This window comes from Staurois parvus, unplaced genomic scaffold (assembly GCF_062004578.1).
Source record: "Staurois parvus isolate SC_StPar_1 unplaced genomic scaffold, SC_StPar_1.0 ptg000376l, whole genome shotgun sequence".
Taxonomy (NCBI): domain Eukaryota; kingdom Metazoa; phylum Chordata; class Amphibia; order Anura; family Ranidae; genus Staurois; species Staurois parvus.
In genome coordinates, this window is record NW_028318172.1 from 3,065,653 (window position 1) to 3,084,671 (window position 19,019).

General features: G+C 42.5%; 1 pseudogene across 1 annotated transcript in view; it reads right to left on the reverse strand.

Moving 5' to 3' along the window:
* The window catches only part of LOC149456111 (uncharacterized), a 53,129-nt pseudogene extending 39,956 nt beyond the window's left edge, over positions 1 to 13,173 (reverse strand). The window contains exons 1-2 of the transcript XR_016313962.1: positions 13,003 to 13,173; positions 12,853 to 12,956 (exon numbers count right to left, since the gene is read on the reverse strand). The product of XR_016313962.1 is annotated as an uncharacterized LOC149456111 (transcript). The remainder of the gene's footprint in view (positions 1 to 12,852; positions 12,957 to 13,002) is intronic.
* Between the last annotated feature and the right edge of the window lie 5,846 nt (positions 13,174 to 19,019).

Sequence of the window (19,019 nt, forward strand, 5' to 3'; positions counted from 1 at the left end):
GAGGGGAGGCGGGAGGACCAGGAGCACCGGCGGGGGACCCGAAAAGAAATGAAGAGGATTGGGGCAGTTGTGTGCAAAACTACTTCACAGAGAAGGTAAGTATAACGTGTTTGTTATTTAAAAAAAACACAAGCTTTAGTATTACTTTAACTGTTGTTTGCATTGCAACTTCCCATTCAGACTAAGATTGAGCTCTGCAGTCACTTTTGCAGCAGTTAAATTTTTATTCGGAGTCACAATCCTGCACAATATCCTTTTATCTCTTTCAGTCAGTTGACCATGTTGTCCACACTTATGCTTATCAGATGACATTTTCCTAAAAACTGTATTTGCCGTCATAACCTTTGATACTGTACCTCAGGATGTAAGCCGTGTACCGGGGTGGGCTCCCCAGGATACAGTGAAGTCACGAACGAGGAAAGCAACCCCAACATCAGCTTTTGTTACAACAGAATTTTACTTAGATGTGGCAAATAAACACAACCACAAATTCTGGAAACATACAATAAATTTACATACACCCAGCCCAAAGGCTGAGACCCTTGTGCTGCACAGCACGGCACCTTCTGATGGATGAAGGTAGAAAGTGAAGTAATTTACCTACTGGTGGGCACAACTAAGCTGCCACACCTTACCTGTTATTACCCTAAAAGAGCAGGAATCAGTGTATGGGTGTACGGTGTGGGCTAGCCTGTGGTGCAGCACAACAGCTTACAATCTTACACAAATCTACAGTATTCCCTCTCCCATAACTGGTCCTGTAGCACGTGCCTGAGTATTCCTTCTGAGCAAAATGCCAGTCTGGCTTGAGTTTGTAGGATTTTATCAGCTCTTCAATGTGAAATGTCACTTTAAGTTGTGGAGTCCTTCCAATAATCAGTAACAACACTTGACACAGAGAGCCTAAATAACTAACTATAGGCCTGGACTCTGCCTCAAGGCACCAACACTGAAATGAGGTGCGTGCACGATCTTACCGACCCGGGTCTGCTTTGCATCCACTGGTGACTCTGAACAGAACAAATGTCGCTCCAACAAGCATGCGGTCTTGCCATATATATGTTGCTTAGTTCCTCTGCTCTCATCAGCCTTCCTGGCAGCAATCTCATCAGCATTCCTGGCAGCAATCTCATCAGCTTCCTGGAAGCAATCTCATCAGCATTCCTGGCAGCAATCTCTGGTTACTGAAGGACGCTTTCACACCTGGATCTCATCAGATTCTCAGCTCACATGGCCCCTTATTCACCATGCTCCAAAACATGGCTTCTCCCTCTCCTTCCTGTTCTCTCCAACTCTCTGTGTGCAAAACCCCACCTCTTCATGAATATACAAATATCTATGCATTCTCAGGCTGTGTTAGAAAAACAGTGACATCTTGTGGCTAAACCGCAGAATGTCAGTCAGAACATTAATTTACTTCCACACAATCAGTGTTCAAACAATGATAGCTGTTTCCCCATCTCACACAGGACACGGCAAATTAATTGGCAACTCCAGTCACAGAGGCACCAGCTAAGCGGGCAACAACAATTTACCCTCTTTAAAGCTCAGTAAGCTCTGACATGACTCCGTATTAATAGCAGTGCACACAGTAAATGACGAAAGTGAGGCTTACCACCTGTTAGCTAGGTGTCTCATCACACAGAAGGAGCAAAATAATGTTACACCACTTCTGCTTTCAAAGCAAAACATGTTGTCACTTTCACACCTTTGAATCATGTAGTGTTTCCATTTTTTGTCCAACCCCTGTATATATACACCCCTCCAAATCATTGGATTCAGGTGTTCCAATCACCTCCATGGTCACAGGTGTATAAAATCAAGCACCTAGGCATGCAGACTGTTTCTACAAACATTTGTGAAAGAATGGGTCACTCTCAGGAGCTCAGTGAATTCATGGTACCGTGATAGGTTGCCACCTGTGCAATAAGTCCATCTGTGTAATTTCCTTGCTACTAAATATTTCACGGTCAACTCTTAGTGGTATTATAACAAAGTGGAAGCAACTGGGAACAACAGAAACTCAGCCACAAAGTGGCAGGCCACATAAAATGACAGAGCTGTGTCAGCTCATGTTGAAGTGCAGAAATCGCCAACTGTCTGCAGAGTCAAAAGCTAAAGACCTCCAAACTTCATGTGGCCTTCAGATTAGCACAACAACAGTGCACAGAGAGTTTCATGGAATGGGTTTCCATGGCCGAGGAGCTCCATCCAAGCCTTCCATCACCTAGTGCAATGCAAAGAGTCAGATGCAGTGATGTAAAGCACGCCACCACTGGACTCTAGAGCAGTGGAGACATGCTCTTTGGAGTGACAAATAACAATTCTCTGTCTGGCAATCCGATGGATGTGTCTGGGTTTGGCAGTTGCGAGGAGAACGGTACTTGCCTGACTGCCTTGTGCCAAGTGTAAAGTTTGGTGGAGGGGGGATTATGGTGTGGGGTTGTTAGTTCCAGTGAAGGGAACTTTTAAGGCATCAGCATACCAAGACATTTTGGACAATTTTATGCTCCCAACTTTGTGGGAACAGTTTGGGGGTGGCCCCTTCCTGTTCCAACATGACTGCACACCAGTTAACAAAGCAAGGACATGGCTGAGCGAGTTTGGGGTGGAGGAACTTGACTGGCCTGCACAGTCCTGACCCCAACCCGATAGAACATCTTTGGAATGAATTAGAGTGGAGATTGCAAGCCAGGCCTTCTCGTCCGACATCGGTACCTGACCTCACAAATGAGCTTCTGGAAGAATGGTCAAACATACCCATAGACACACTCCTAAACCTTGTGGACAGCCTTCCCAGAATAGTTGAAGCTGTTATAGCTGTAAAGGGTAGGCCAACTCAATATTGAACCCTACGGACTAAGACTGGGATGCCAATAAAGTTCGTGCGCGTGTAAAGGTGGGCATCCCAATATTTTTGCCAATATAGTGTGTGTATATATATATATGTATATATATATATATATATAAATAAATAGAAAGTGTGGAAACATTTTGAGGACCCTTTGTAATTTTGTATTCGCACTAGACTAATATTTTTCATATATTTATTTTGAGCATGGTTAAAATAGTAGCATAAAATAGTAAAGTATATGTAAACACTAAAAGCACATTCAGGCTTCACCATGTTAGGCCCCTTTCACACTGCTCTGCTGTGGTTTCTTCGCAGTGTGGTTGCAGTGCAGTGTACCCATGGTTTTGTGCTGCTTACCTGTTCTTTGCCATTGACTTCTGTAGCCTGTAGTAGGTGGAGCTTGCTGCCCCACCCCCAGCTCTGTTCTCTGCATAGGCTATGTACAACACAGCAGGGCTGTCTCAATGAATGTGGACAGCCTTCCCAGAAGAGTTGAAGCTGCTATAGCTGCAAAGGGTGGGCCAACTCAATATTGAACCCTACAGACTAAGACTGGGATGCCATTAAAGTTCATGTGTAAAGGCAGGCATCCCAATACTTTTGGCAATATAATATATATATAGTGTGTGTGTGTGTGTATACGTATAATGATTTGTAAAGCATGAATCAGATCTTCTCAACTTATAAACCACCCATTGGTCCACAGATTGCCATTGGGTGACGCTGGATGACTCCTCACTTTATTTTAACATCTCACACACTGAAAATTTGGAGGCAGTTCCATTATTTTTTAAGTGCAGATCCTTTGAAATATAGTAAACAGATTTTTACTTTAGGGCATTAATTTTATTTTCATACATAATTGTTTTGTTTGGATACCTTTTTTTCTCCAAATAGGGGGCAAAGCCACAAGGATCCGTTTCATACCTAGTTTTGCTAACCTTTAGAAGAGTTACTTTGAAGATTAATTCATAATGCCTTCCACAAAGATGAATAGATGATCTTATAATGATTTGAGAAGGTGATCTCTCTTACATTCAGTTTTTTATTCAATACCTTAAAGAAGACACTTGGGGACTATCTTTTAAGAGCTATATTCGCTATTATTTTACTGAGTAACCAAATGTTATTTTTACAGGGATATCAGATGGATTAATCAACACCAAACCGTTTTTAAAAGTGTTGATAGAAATAGCTCTTAAGCTAGCCGTACAATTTATTAAAATGCAGCTGGTTTAGCAGGGACCAGCCAAATTTTGACCTACGCATGGGCAATGTGGTTGTACAGCAATTGATCTACCAGTCATCTGCTGTAAAACCACCCTGTCAGGTTTTCCCTGCTTGATCAGTGCCATATGCAATAGCCTGCAACACTGATCAGTGTATTCTGGTGGTGGGGAAGTCTCACTGCTGTCAAAATACAATAAATCAGCGAGAGGATTCTACTATCCACCTTGAATGTGTGAACTGGGGAATTAGGTCAATTTTCTTGTTGAGTTTGCTGGTTGAACAGAAAAATGTGATTATTGTATGGGCTGCCTTTATTTTAATAGCTGTCATTATGACCCATGGCTGTGGAATATTCCCTATGGCCAGTTTAAAAGGTTGAGAAGGAACTCTACTTGTGACTTTATAGATCAAGCAGAAATTTTTAAATTGGTACTAAAGAACAAAATCCCCCTATCATATACAGCCAAGGAAATTGCCACCTTATCCTTTCTTTGATCTGCAGTTGCCATGGTGCTGCACATGCAATTAGCTATGACCTCAGCCATTTGATAGCCTGACAATAAGATGGAGAGCTCAAGGCATGCCTTGAATGTAACTTATTTGGGTAATTGTTAAATAATTGTGTTTAACTGTGCTATGAAAATCCTTTTGTCACAAAAAAGTATCCAGTGAAGCTAATGTAGGGATCCCTGAAGAGAGCCAGTAGTCTATACCAGGATGTGCACCAAAAGAGAATAATTTAGTTTTTTTCATATTCCTAGCTTCACCGCTAAGTTCAATCCTTTCACTGTCACTGTCGTTTATCTTACGGGGGTTTTATACACACTCCCGGCTGCTACAGCAAGCCAGGAGCATGTGAACGCTCCACAAGCTCCACTGTCAACTTTTTTATGAAATTGATTGGTGATTGGGTGGCTATACAGCCACCTGATAGTTTTATGCCCCCCCCCACAAGATCCCCCCCCCCCCCGCCATGTTGGGTGGAGGGGAGGAAGACCAGTGAACATCTGCTTACTGATCTCCCCTAGCTGCAAAAAATCTGAAAGCAACATATAACTTCATTTCCAGTTTTTGGTGTCACTCCATTTGCACTCTATTAGCTTCTATGAAGGGCAGATGTGACATCAAGGGTCTAAAAGTAAACTGTCAAAATGATATATATCACATAGGGGACAATTTTGAATATGCCCTGGCCCCATGTACATGCACACATGAACGTAAACACACCCTTCAAGACACCTATGTATGAAAACATTGCTTGCACTTCACATTTTACATAACAGTTGTGTGGGAGCAATAATTCTAGGGCCAATATTCATGGTTAACTTTAAAGTGATGACCTGTAAGGGCTTTTAAAACTTTTCATATTACAAATATAGGATAATGATGTTCATCTTTGTCTTGCAGGCACAATGGTTCCAAAGACACCCTCATTCCCCTGCAAAGTGAAACTTCCCTTACCAAGTGAACAGCTTATTTGCTATTGTTTAATTAACCCCATAGACTAAATACACTACTTTCTTATGGGGTACAGAGACCTTCCTATATTTCCCTGAACATTTATTAATTATGCATTTTCATGTACTTGTCCATTCTACTGGGAATCTCCCATTAATCAACTTAAAGTGGTTGTAAAGGCTGAAGGTTTTTTACCTATCTATTCTAATTTATTCTAACCTGAGCCCCCTCTTGATCCAGCGATGTTCACGAGAGCCTCGGCTGTCCCGAGGCTCCCTCTCCTCATTGGCTGAGACAGCAGCAAGAGACATTGCCTCCCACTGCTGTTAATTACAGCCAGAGAGCCAACGAGGAGAGAGCGGGGATTGGGGCAGAGCTGCGGCTCTTGGTATCTTGTGGACACATAGAACCTGGCTCGGGTGTGAGCTTGCACCAGTGCCCCCAATTGCAAGTGGATTGCTATTGGGGGCACTGGTCAAGAGGGAGGAGTCAGGATGGGGACCCAAGAAGAAGAGGATCTGGGCTGCTCTGTGCAAAACCATTGCACAGAGTAGGTAACAGGGGCGGACTGACCATTTGGAAACTCAGGCACTGCCCGAGGGCCCGGGGTCAGTAGGGGGCCCCATGAGATGCCCCTGGTACCTTTTTCATAGGCTTTTTTGAGTTTGGGCAAGGACACAGGGACCCCATGATCCCCTATTGCCCGGGGGCCCCATGAGTTGTCAGTCCGCCCCTGGTAGGTAAGTATGACATATTTGTTTTATTTTAAACACCGAACCGTCAACATCTTGGTTTCAAGCACAGTTGAAGCAGTGTTAAACTCAAAAACAAAAATGTAATATTATACAGCTTACCAATCTGTAGATATGGTGACTACATTAGTTTTCTTTTTTTTTGGCTTTTTTTTTTTTACTTCACCTGGTGATCCTGCCAGTAACATACTTCCTGTCTTCAGGTGTCTGCATTTTGGATGAAGTAGCAAAGCAGATACCATTAGACAACAGCATTGCCAGTCTGGAGAAAGGGTAGTGTTAGGCTGGCCATATCTGATAATTTTTTTTTTGTTCAACCATTGTGTTGAACAAAAAAAAGAGCGCTCTGAATTGTTCCGCTGAGATTTTGTGTTCTGACAGCAGGCAGACTTCCCTTCTGCTAGAATACAATGATGAGGGCTGCCAGCCTCTGCCTCTGTCTGTTCTTATGTTTAGTTATAGGTGTACACACCCGATTGCTTTAGGGTATGTTCCCCAAAGCTCAAACACACGAGTGTTTGTGTACAGTCATGGTCAAAAATATTGGCACCCCTGCATTTCTGTCAGATAATGCACCACTTTGTCCAGAAAATTGTTGCAATTACAAATGTTCAGGCATTCTCATGTTTATTTCTTTTGTTTGCATTGGTATGGCACAAAAAAGTGGAGACGCAAAAAGCCAAATCTAATAAATTCCACGCAAAACCCCTCTACCTAATTATCCTTTTCAGAAGTAAGCCAGCAATTGTAGCCTACTTGTTTTTCTTTAATATACTTTATTTTCTTTAAAAAGCACAACAGATGTCTCTAAACCAAGATTTCCATTCAGTACTGGAGGCAGCAATTGGCCAGCTTCTGAAAGCAATCTTAGTTTTAGGGCAGGTGTGTCACTATGTGTGGTGCTGCACAAATGTCTTCCTCCATGGAAACAGCCTCATGCCCAGGAGTTGGATAGTGGCAGACAGCATTATTGGATGGGTGCTTCAGATTTATATATTTCACATCAGTGTATCACACATGCTGCATAGTACACTGTAATTCTGTACATACTTCTCCAATTTAAACAAATCTATATGTAGCACTACCCCCATAGGATTCGCTGTAGTCCTGTCTAGGCCTTCCCGAAACTTTGCCACTCAGCCAGGGACAATGTAGTTTCATATACACACACACTTTTGCTTATTATCTCCAATGACCAATCTAAGGGTTATTGTTTTTGAAGTTTTGTTGTTGGAGAACCTGGATAGGGAGAAGGGAATTTAGTAGGATACTCCATGAACAGAACTAGTCACAGTTGAGGACAGAACTTCCTTAAATAGCAGCCTTGAGCAAAGTCCCAATGTCAGAAAGGGGTTAAACGAACAGTGCTCTTCAGGACACCAGCCGGTGTCCCCTTTTACAGACCCACACTTACTATAAAGCACCAGAGAAGTAGCAAAGCACACAGTGTCCCCAAGATCCCACTGTGTCTATACTCACAAGGCCCAAAAACAGAAAGGTAGCCTCCTCCAATCTTCCAAGCGATGCCCTCCAGTGACAGCAGACAGATCTTTGGCAGACAGCTCTTTTCAGTCAGCTTACTAAAGAACCTAGGTCACTTTCTCTCTTACTTCAGGTCCTCAGGTTGCCTACCTTATGCCACATGGCAGCAGGTGCCTAGGGAGGCAGCACATCATGCCTTCCCCGAGACTGGTACAATCCTCTCCAGGAAAGACCCAGGGCTCATTATGCCCAAAGAATGAGAGGAAAAGGGGGGAAAATAGTTTCTAGCCCCCCCTTCCATCATGGGACTGCGGCAGCGCAATTTCAAGGCTCCCCAGGCAATTTGGGCAGACTTTCATGGCAGCAGGAGGTCACCTGACCTCTGTGAGGGTCATGTGACCTCCCCAGCTTGGGAACATTCTAGAAGGCTTTGGGGGGCTATAAAAGTGGGGTTCCATTCCGGACCGCTCAGTTGTCTCAGAAGGCACAGGCTGTGGTGCTCAGGGGATCTCTCCACAGAGCAAGCAGCGCCTTCTGAGGCAGAAGAAGGATGAAGACCCTGCTGAGGTGACTAATCGAGCGGGCCGGCACAGAAGATGAAGATTGGCTCAGAAGATACCTGAGCTTACCGCGGTCGGCAAGTCAAGAGGAAGAAGACTTCCCTGCAACTGCCTCAGCCGCTGTCTTCGCCATCACCGCCCCAACCTCTGCTGCCACATCGCCCACATCTGCTGTCAATGCTGACCCCATCAATGCCGGAGATGCCACCAGGATGGTGGGTCTCCGGCGGAAGTCGCCTAGGGCCCTGGATCAAGGCAGGAAGAAGATGGGAGGAGGAGCCAGAGATCGGTTCCAGGTCAAAGGCCGGCCTGGGTCACTTCATGTCGGGGAGGCAGGCCAGTGAAGAGGAGGCACACCTAGAGGGCTAAGTACTCCCCCTCACCACCCTGCACTGTCTCTGCCAACTGCACTGGGGGATCCCTTCTGCACATGCGCAGTACGACTGGCAGCGGGGCAGGGGGTGGAGCTTTACACCATGGCTTCCATGGGTCAAGACCATCACAGAGAAAGCAGGAGCGCCCAGAATCAGAGGAGAGGGGACCAGCATGGGTGCAGATTCACCGCCAGGCTGCCCAGCTGGAAGACGCCAGGACACCCATACCCGTCATCTGCTTGTTGGCTGATCAGCATGCTGGAACCCTGCTCCAGATACCTGATGCTGCTGAGTTACAACCTGATGTAATGCATTTATTTAAACAAATGCTGATGCAGGCTGTTAGAGAATTGGATGCAGGGAGGCAGGCAGTATCTTCTAACATGTCTGATCCTCTTGTTTCAGTGGACCCTGCACCCAATTCTCTGGCACAACACTTTGATGTTAAGAAATTGTAGAGATAATAATGTAGTTAGACCGTTAATGTTCCTGAGACCTGTTTGACAGACATTTTGCCATGTGATTTATCTCTGCTTGGCTTTCATCTTTCAACCAGTATAAAAGAGAAGATTTGGAGGGGTGAGTATATTGACGTTTTATCTCTCCTTCCGTTTTCAAAAGAGTTTATTCATAGAACAGATAGGAAGGAAGATAAAACAGAGGAGGATAGGAGAAGGCATGTCACCAAATCTTTCAATAACTGGTTACAGGCTTTCTGAATATTTTCAAGCGTAATGTGTGAAAAATTTCCAGATAAAAGTTCTGGTCTTTTTCAACATATTGACATTATTTTAGGAGCATGCAAGAGTTTTGGTGGTGTTGCCTTGTTTTTATATGAGTCGTTCCACCAAACATTATTGGTTCATCCTTCCCTTAGATGGGGATCCAAGGATGTGGGCCTTTGGCTTAATCTTTTTCTGAACCAGAGACCATCTTTTGCCAGGCAACAGACACCTACAGTTTCAAGTGCAAGCAGTAGCTACAGGAAGGGAGTCTGTTTTAATTTCAATGACAGCCAATGCAAATGGCTGAATAATTGCAAATACCAGCTTTTGTGCAGGCTCCCACCCAATCACAAAATGCTTTAAAAAAATGTCAGCTGCTAACCAACAGTCCAGAGACGTTGCTTCGGGAAGGCAGTATCCCCAGTGAATTTACATGCTCTGGGCCCTTGGCTTCAAGCTTACCCAGACAAACGAACGGCCCTAATGTTATTTGAAGGTTTTCAGTTAATACCGGTATTTTCCAGTTCCGGTTGTACAATAGTACACAATTTAAAATCCATCTCAGGGCTGGAGTCGGTGGTTAGGGAGAAGATTATTAAATAAGGGAAGGTAGAGTGGAGGGTCCTTTTAGTTCCCCTCCTTTTCACAATTTTAGAATTTCTCCTTTAGGCATCTTTCCCAAAAAAGAGGTTTATTCATCACCTTTCCTATCTTAAGGGTTTTTCTTTGAACGATCAAATGAAGGAAAATATTACATCAGTTTCTTATACATTGTTTGAAGATGCTCTATTTTTGCTGAAAAAGATTGGCTCTGGAGCTCTTTAACCAAAGCAGATATTAAATCTGCATTTAGATTGTTGCCCATTAACCCTTTATGTTTTAATAACTTGGGTTTTTTTCTTTGAAGGTTATTATTTTTTCGACAAATGTTTGCCTATGGGCTGTTCGTCATCCTATTTTTAATTTGAATAATTTTAGACTTTTTTGGAGTTTGTAGTGTCTCGGGTTTCTGGTTCTAATGTTTTATTATATTATTTAGATGATTTTTAATTCTTAGGTCCTCCTTCTTCTCCCGATTGTTTACAGTTATCGAATGTATTTTTTAGGTTTGTAATGATTTGGTGGTTAATTAGGAAAGGAAAAAGTAATTATTGGGTCTTGGTAGCTTTTGCTACCCGTATTATGCCTATTGGTAGAATTTTCTCCCAGAAGCTATACTTGGCTATATCTGGCCTCAAATCGCCTTCAGGTCGTGTTTGGGTGACACATGATATGAGGGAAGATTTATTGGTATGATGACAATTCTTGGAGCATTTTGATGGTAAGGCGGTTTGGCAAAAGGACTTTGTGTTAGATAGAGAATTTTGCCTATTTACCGATGCGGTGGGTTCCCTAGGTTTCGCAAACATTTGGAATAAACATTGGTGTGTGGAACCTTGGAATCCTTCATGGCATCTGAAGGGATATTTCGGGAACATTGTGCTGCTTGAATTGTTCCTTAATATAGTTGCTATTAAATTTTGGGGTAAACGTTTTCAAAATAGATGTCTTCTCTTGACACTGACAACAAAGGTGTGGTGTTTGCAATAAACTATTTGTCATCCAAGTCTCCACTGGTTTGTTGAGTTATTTGGTTTACAAATGCTTAAGCCTTAATATTTGGATAAAGACTAAGAATATACAGAGGGGCAAAAAGTATTTAGTCAGCCACCAATTGTGCAAGTTCTCCCACTTAAAAAGATGAAAGAGGCCTGTAATTGGCATCATAGGTAGACCTCAACTATGAGAGACAAAATGAGAAAACAAATCCAGACAATCACATTGGCTGATTTGGAAATAATTTATTTGCAAATTATGGTGGAAAATAAGTATTTGGTCACCTACAAACAAGCAAGACTTCTGGTTCTCACAGACCTGTACCTTCTTCTTTAAGAGGTTCCTCTGTCCTGCACTCATTACCTGTATCAATGGCACCTGTTTGAACTTGTTATCAGTATAAAAGACACCTGTCTACAACCTCAAACAGTCACACTCCAAACTCCACTATGGTGAAGACCAAAGAGCTGTCGAAGTACACCAGAAACAAAATTGTAGACCTGCACCAGGCTGGGAAGACTGAATCTGCAATAGGCAAGCAGCTTGGTGTGAACAAATCAACTGTGGGAGCAATAATTAGAAAATGGAAGACATACAAGACCTCTGATAATCTCCCCCGATCTGGGGCTCCACGCAAGATCTCACCCTGTGGGGTCAAAATGATCACAAGAACGGTGAGCAAAAATCCCAGGACCACATGGGGGGACCTAGTGAATGACCTGCAGAGAGCTGGGACCTACGTAACAAAGGCTACCATCAGTAACACACTACGCCACCAGGGACTCAGTGCCAGACGTGTCTCCCTGCTTAAGCCAGTACATGTCCGGGCCCGTCTGAAGTTTGCTAGAGAGCATTGGGATGATCCAGAAGAGGATTGGGAGAATGTCATATGGTCAGATGAAACCAAAACAGAACTGTTTGGTAGAAACACAACTCGTCGTGTTTGGAGGAGAGAAAATGTTGAGTTGCATCCAAAGAACACCATACCTACTGTGAAGCATGGGGGTGGCAACATCATGCTTTGGGGCTGTTTCTCTGCAAAGGGACCAGGACGACTGATCCATGTACAGGACAGAAATAATGGGGCCATGTATTGTGAGATTTTGAGTACAAACCTCCTTCCATCAGCAAGGGCATTGAAGATGAAACGTGGCTGGGTCTTCCAACATGACAATGATCCCAAACATACCGCCCGGGCAACGAAGGAGTGGCTTCGTAAGAAGCATTTCAAGGTCCTGGAGTGGCCTAGCCAGTCTCCAGATCTCAACCCCATAGAAAACCTTTGGAGGGAGTTGAAAGTCCGTGTTGCCCAGCGACAGCCCCAAAACATCACTGCTCTAGAGGAGATCTGCATGGAGGAATGGGCAAACATACCAGCAACAGTGTGTGCCAACCTTGTGAAGACTTACAGGAAACGTTTGACCTCTGTCATTGCCAACAAAGGATATATAACAAAGTATTGAGATGAACTTTTGATATTGACCAAATACTTATTTTCCACCATAATTTGCAAATAAATTCTTTCCAAATCAGCCAATGTGATTGTCTGGATTTGTTTTCTTATTTTGTCTCTCATAGTTGAGGTCTACCTATGATGCCAATTACAGGCCTCTCATCTTTTTAAGTGGGAGAACTTGCACAATTGGTGGCTGACTAAATCATTTTTTGCCCCACTGTACCAGGAAAATCTAATAATTTGGTGGATGCATTCTCTCACCTCCAGATGAATCGGTTCTTCTCTCTGATGCTGGATGCTGATCCACTTATGGGAAATTATTTAGAATTAATTACGGACTACATTCAGAAATCTCTGGCATCTACCTGGGCAGGATATCAGTCAGCCTGGTTGATGTGGATTTCATTTCTAAACTCTTATGATCTGATGCATTCTTCTTATTTCGAAGTAATGTATGGACCAATAGACCCTGAAAGGATATAAGAAACATAATTTTGTAACTGATACTCACAGACCAGTAACTCCTGATATCCTTCAGAGGCTTTGTTTAGTGACTGATGTTGTTTGCTGGTCTCCCTTTGACTAGTTAAAGCAGTTTTTTCAATTGCCTTCTTTGCTGCTCTATGGATATCTAAAATCCTCCTGCCAAACTGGTATGGTAGCACGGGCCTTAGTCTTTCCAACATTGTGGCATCGGATGTCTGTGCTAGAATATTTATAGGTCTTTCCAAGATGGACTAACTGGGAAAGGGTAAGTGGATTTGCCACGCTCCTGCAATATCCCTAACGTTTACCCAGTTCTTATAACCATTTCTAGTCCAGACACTTTTACCCCCTTCCTGTCCAGGCCAATTTTCAGCTTTCAACACTATCACACTTTGAATGACAATTGCGCGGTCATGCAACACTGTACCCATATGAATATTTTAGCATTTTTTTGAGACAGATAAAGCTTTATTTTGGTGGTATTTATTCACCAATGGGATTTTTATTTTTTTTTGCTATACAAATGAAATGTCCAAACATTTTGAAAAAAGTGTTTTTTCTTATAAAATTTTGCAAATAAATAATATTTATTTATTTAATGCCAAAATTTATTCAGTTATCTTTTTAGTAAAAAAAAAATAACCAAAAATTATAATTTTTTTTTTAAATGTTTTACATTTTTATTTTTTTTTTTATATTATTATTTAGGTTTTTTTTTTACATACTGTCACCCTAGCTCCCGCCCCTGCACTGCCACCATCAGGCCATTTATATACAACGGCCAGACGGGAAGTGGTTAATAAACTCTTATATTAGGCCTCGCCCTCTACTTTTGGAGCAGTTTTCTATTCACCAGGATGGTAATATAACAGTACCTTACTGTTTTTAAGAAATGTTGAAAAGAATCGAAGTTGGATTGTATCACGTTAACAGCGCATTCATTTAGAATTGGGGAGCCATGGATGCGTTGTGTCTAGGTTTTGAGTTAGGTATGATAAAAAAGTTAGGTAGATGGAAATCTAATAGTTTTCAATTACATATTCACCCTAATGTTGATATTTAACTCATTTTAGGTCCACTATGGGTGATGTGGACTGTTGGGAACACCCAGTATATATACCGCCATTTGTAAACACTATAACTTTCACGTAAACCAATTAATTTACACATATTGGGTTTTTTTGTAGCAAAGACATGCAGCAGAATACATTTTGGCCTAAATTTATGACAAAATTAGATTTTTAAAAATTTTTTTACTGGACATTTTTAACCTCCCTAGCGGTCTGATTATGTCAGTATTTCTGTGCTCAAAGCGGTACATTTTTTTGCATGGAAATATGTTGGTTTTTTTATTGTACGCCTGTAATTCTTAGGAATAACTCACTGAAATCTGTCCAAGCAAGAGTCTAGTAAATATCCCGGGTATGATAAAAATTGAAACATGAAATCATAAATTATAATATAATAAATAATCATAAAAATAATAATGTAATAATAAATTTAATGTAATCAAACCAAAAACACCAAGTTCGTATATCACTGAGCTTAGTCGCAAAATCGTTTTCAGTGTCTGATGACGAATTTCCCCACAAATCATTATCACTCAATTCTGCAGGTGGTTCTAATTTACTATCGCTGTTCTCTAGCTGGTCTAAAACCGATTTTGGCCTAAAGGGGCGCTTTTTGGACGCCATGGACGTTTTTCAGTTTCCAGGCAGAAAGAACAGTAAAAATGCAGGCAGGGCACAGGACAAAGCACTAGGGACAAAATGTATGTGAAATAGTTTGATACAGGAATGTAATACTATGAGATTTTAGTGTATTGAGTGAATGTCACTTTTAACATTTTTGAATTTCCCGCCAGTTCCATCCCCTGTTGTCCCGTACGTCCCAAAGCTCGCAGGGAATGGAACCCGGAAGACGGATGCCGGCAGTGCTGGAGGGAATCCCTGAGCAACGCTGCGTTGTAATCCCAAGTGTAGCTCAGGGTTACCGCTTCTGGTGCTGAAAGTTAACCCCGAGCTACACTCGGGAATACCGTCAGGGGGGTTAATAGCAAAAAGTAAAAAATATTGTTTTTTTTCCTCAAAATTGTTGATCTTTTTTTTTTTTATAGCGCAAAAAATAAAAACCAAACAGGCAATCAAATACCACTGAAAGAAAGCTCAATTTGTGGGAAAAATGATGCAAATTTCATGTGGGTGCAGCGTTGCATGACTGCTCAATTGTCAGTTAAAGTAATGCAGTGCTGTCATGAAAAAAATGGCCTGGTCAGGAAGCGGGGTAAATCCTCTGGAGGGCAAGTGGTTAAACAACTCAGTGCTTTTTTTTTGTCTGACATCACTGTAATTAGTTCTGTAGAATGGGGAAAGTGCAATGAATGCCAAGAGTCCTTTCCGCTTGAGACAGCTGTGAACATCCTACACAGTAGTGTCTAGTGGAAATGCACGTTGTCTGTACTGCTATCAAATCCCTGCCTGATGACTGAGGTGAAGAATGTGACACTCCAGGCATAGTGACAACCTTTACTGGAAGCCCGCTCTTCCCCAACCCCTTATACTTCCTGTCCATATCTCTTCCAGGAAACAATGACTAAGAGCAGATTGTTTCCTCTCAAACTTTTAAATTTTCAGTGATTGGAAGTCCTGGTCTTTTTATTCATATGACATAAAACAAGCAAACCTCGTGTTAGTTATGTAAACAAAGCTTAATACAAGAGTTTGTAGTAGCGGGTCAAAATAAATGTGCATAATCATCAACACTAGTTTTTGATTAAATGCCATAGATCATTTCACTCAGGAAGAGGCACTTCCTGTTTTAAAGCCGCAAGTCATGTTAGCTGGGCCCTGAGGGGCACCAGAGTTTGCCGTGTTTCTCAGGATACTGTATGCAGTCTGTTCCCTGAGCTTCCAGAGGAGGCAAGGTAAAGATTTTTTATTCTGAAAGTCTTACTAAATCCACAACAGTAAAATCAGTCTGTATATGCAGTATTGCAGCGGCCTCCAAACTGCAGCCCGGGGGGCCAGATGTGGCCCTTTGTTTGCTTTTATCTGGCCCTTGGGGCACTATTTTAACCACTGATACCAATTGAGTATAACTCCCCCCAGTTACACCAATGAAGGGGGCACAACTCCTTCCAATGACACCAATGATGAGGCACAATTCCTCCCAGTGACACAAATTATAGGGTCTAATGACATCAATGATGGGGCAGAATTCCTCCCACTGACACCAATCAAAGGGGCATTATTTTTTTCCCACTGACGTTGGGACCTTTTCCACTCCCACTTTTTTTTAGTCTTGGGAGAGTGCATGTGATCAGCACAGGGCCAATCAGCACTGACCAGACAGATGTCAGGGGTTCTGCATCCTCCTAGAGCAGAATGAAAACTCCTACAAGCTTTAGCCAGTGCTCTGCAGGACACTAATAGAAGTCACAAGACTGCTCTAACTGCTGATGAGAAAAAGTATTTAGCAGTTTATATTTACTAAAAATAATTTCCTTTCCATGTTCTGTGCACGGTAAGAGACCAGATATAGTGAATGCAGGGTCTGGGGTTTAGCAACATTTTAACTGAACAAACTGAAGTAAAAAGATGATTGGCTACCATGCACAGCTGCACCCAGTTTTGCACTCTCCAATTTTAGTAAATCAACCCCTTTATTTGTATTTATATTTTTATGTATTATGGTCAGTGCAGTGCATACTGAGTGTATGCAATATTCCTGTTGTTAAAAAAATCACATTACTATGGTTATCCTAAAATTAATTACTGCATTAAAAAGAAAAGGTACCGTATTTTTCGCTCCATAAGACGCACCTGACCATAAGACGCACCTAGGTTTTTGAGGCGGAAAACAAGAAAAAAAATATTCTGAACCAATAGACTGCAGAAATAGTACAGGAGATGACCGGAGACTGCAGACATAGTACAGGAGATAGTATAAATAAAAAATATATATATAAGGAAAAAATATCTATAAATCACTTACTCTCATATACCAGCTGCAAAAAAATCACCATAAATCAATAAGGTGTAACAAATAACACAAAAAATAATTTGCGCTAGTAAATATAAAATTATAAAATTATCTCCAAAATCAAATATATAAATGGTGCAAAAAAATGGTGCAAAAAAAAATATATATAAAAATAAAGAAAAAAAAGTCCACACTTTGAAATATGTGACACAAAAACGTGCACCACAAAATATATAAATAAATGTGACAATACCACCACCAAACATATGAATAAACTCACCAGAGCTAAAAAATATTTAAAGCATGTAATGCTCTGGAGACAGTAGTATTAATAAATGATAAGTCATTCATAGATGTATCTTCAAGGAATAGTATTCTGCAGAGCCCAGATCCACATAGACCAATTTCAGATGGAGCAAATTGCTTTCAAATCAATTATCCTCAAGGAAATCCACTTCTCAAGAGACATAGTACAGGAGATGACCAGAGACTGCAGACATAGTACAGGAGATGACCGGAGACTGCAGACACAGTTCAGGGGATGACTAAGAGACTGCGGACACATTACAGGAGATGACCAGAGACTGCGGACACAGTACAGGAGATGACTAGAGACTGCAGACATAGTACAGGAGATGACCGGAGACTGCAGACATAGTACAGGAGATGACCAGAGACTTCAGACATAGTACAGGAGATGACCGGAGACTGCGGACACAGTTCAGGGGATGACTAAGAGACTGCGGACACAGTACAAGAGATGACCAGAGACTGCGGACACAGTACAGGAGATGACCAGAGACTGCGGACACAGTACAGGAGATAACCAGAGACTGCGGACATAGTACAGGAGATGACCGGAGACTGCAGACATAGTACAGGAGATGACCAGAGACTGCAGACATAGTACAGGAGATGACCGGAGACTGCAGACACAGTTCAGGGGATGACTAAGAGACTGCGGACCTTTGGGGAGGGAGGGGGAGCGGGTACCTGAATTTGACAGGTACCTGCTCCCACTTCCGCGGAGTTATCCTCCCTTTAGTGTCAGCACCCGGCTGAGAGCCAGGTGCCCAGTGTGCATGCGCGTGAAGCGCTGCGCTTTGTGATTGGTCCGGCATCTTCTGAGACCTGTCATGTGTCCCAGAAGACGCCAAACCATTCACAAAGCGCAGCACTTCTCAAGCATGCACACTGGGCACCCGGCTGTCACAGCTGAGAGCCCACACTAAAGAATCCGGCGCGGGAAGACTGCGCAGCGCTGGACCGAGGAACAGGTAAGGTTCTACTGCAGAGAAGAGCTGAGCGGCCGGCCCGGTATTCTGACACGGTGGCGGTGGAAATACCGGACTGGCCGCTCCATATTCGCTCCATAAGACGCACTGACATTTCCACCCCGTCTTATGGAGTGAAAAATACGGTATTTAGAAGTTTATATTTCCTAAAATAATTGCATTTCCATGTTGTGTGTACTGTGGGGGACCAGATATAGTGAATGCAGGGTCCTGGGTTTGTAACACTTTAACCCCTGCCTTCGGAAATAATTTGTTTACAGTTCTTTCGTTTATATATAACTATTAGAACGTAGCATACTGCAGGTGTTTTTTAATTGTTTAGATGATTTTTTGGATTCTCGGTTTAGGCATAACTCCCAACTGTCTCTTTGGAAGGAATATCCCTTTTTGGGAATTCTATTCCTTTTCCCTCCTCAGTTGTCTCATTTTTTGTCTGATGTTTACTAGGGAGGTCATCTCCAGGTCCTGGTTTTGAATCATGTGCTTGGTTTTCTGGCTGCCTGAAAACCAGACACATACCTTCAACCCTCCCAGAACCTGCAGGACTGTACCGGCAATTGAACAGTTTCCCAACATCCTGCATGTAGGCACTGCACCCTGCAGCCAGCACACTGAAGCTGTCATCAGCCTGCCCTCTCTCTCTGTTATCATTTCTGGCAGGCTATCTATAACCCCTGGTTCACATGTATGTGTTCCTGCGGGCTGTGTTTTGCGTGGGCACGAGAGCACATTCATTTGAATGGACTCCCGTGCCCTGGAACACGCAGCAA